Source organism: Neltuma alba, unplaced genomic scaffold, assembly GCF_004799145.2.
Source record: "Neltuma alba isolate B1F8T4 unplaced genomic scaffold, ASM479914v2 tig00010661_pilon, whole genome shotgun sequence".
Classification (NCBI taxonomy): Eukaryota; Viridiplantae; Streptophyta; class Magnoliopsida; order Fabales; family Fabaceae; genus Neltuma; species Neltuma alba.
Window position 1 is genome coordinate 31422 of NW_021635506.1, and position 1547 is coordinate 32968.

Here is a 1547-nt window from a genome sequence, read left to right on the forward strand (position 1 = left end):
AATTTTTACATTTTTATCAATCACGTAGTATCATTTGTGAGTTGTTTCTCGATAAGCGTCCTTGTGCCTCTTACCAAGTTTGTTATTGTGCCTCCTACAATAGCTGCTGACTCTTAATAATGACTCGATCGAGGTAGTTTCATGTAACAAAAACATAATTTATTTTAATTAACCAAAATAAACAAAGTATATCAAACGGAGGATTAAGCTGGTGATCAAGGCACCAAACTTAGAGACTCGCTTTTATTAAGGGAACAAAAACAAATAGAGACTCGGAGCAACTTCAGACTTGATGGTCGGCTTCATTATGAACTGCTTTCTTCTGCAAGAAACGAACGGAATGACCAAGCAAAAAGGTTATGGGTCTCAATCAAAGCATCAGTGGCTGCAGAGAACCCAATTCTAACATATTCCGGCAAAACATCCTTCAACCCAATAACTTGCGACAGTGACACCAACGTTGGAGGTTTAGCACCAGGGTAACCCATCGACACACTCAGTGTTTTGGCCTTAGATTCATACGAAATACGAACATTCCATACTGAACCTAGTGCTGTGTCATGAATTGGCCAGCTAGTAATATTCACTGACCTACGTGAGGAAATTGAGGGTCCCAATCGTTGCTGAAGGTGTCTAGTTCTACGGCCAATATGCCATTCTGTGAGGAATTGAAGGCCGTCTCAGGACTGAATAGTCCGAATAAGCCGCCTGTTGAAGTTTCAGGGACACGAACAGCGTCAGTTACCGGTGCCATGAAGAAGGTCAAGCCGTCGCCACGAAGGTCAGAACTGCCGGTAGATACGGAGAAGGAGAATTCGGTGGTGAAGTCTGCAACTTCACCGGAGTCACTATCCCAGAGGCGGATCGGTGCTGAGTACACAGCTCGTCCAACATAGTGATTCGTCCCTGGTTTTTCATCTCTTCTATTTAGAAGGATGACTCTAGCGTATGGAATGGCATCGCCCAGTAAGATCATGGAGGGTGGAACACCATCCTTGAAATCGAAGCCGAAGGATACTGATTCTGAGTTGATTTTGTGGAGCAGCAAGAGGAAGAAGACGAAGATGGTAAGCTTGATAGCCATGGTTGATTACTGGAACAGTTAGATATTTGTAGTTGGATATACAAGGAAATTGAAGCAGCCATATATATAGGCCTTCTGGCCCGCTAGGTGCTGTAAGAAGACAAAAGGAAACAAACAATCCACATTGTACAAAAGTTGCTATCTGTAGATGGTTTCAATAAACGGAAGAACCTATGCTTCTTATCATAAAAGTTAAATCATATCGATCTTTGACCAAAATTTTATTTGGAGAGCGCAGCAAAAGCCGTAGCTTACTGTACCATCTGGATATGCTTTAATTTGTTTCAACAATGACTCCAAAATAGAACATTCCCTTGTATAAAGCATCATGTATATACATCAAAAAAGTATACGAATCCATATAGAATATACTACACAATGACAAGCACACAAACAGGTATCCTTCCTGTCCTGTCAATTAAACTTTTGATAGTTGAATGGGATTTCTTAGAGGCTTTAAGAT

General features: G+C 41.2%; 1 pseudogene; it reads right to left on the reverse strand.

The window, feature by feature from the left end:
* Window positions 1-305: 305 nt before the first annotated feature.
* Window positions 306-1084, reverse strand: LOC114758033 (mannose/glucose-specific lectin-like; annotated as a pseudogene).
* Window positions 1085-1547: the final 463 nt, after the last annotated feature.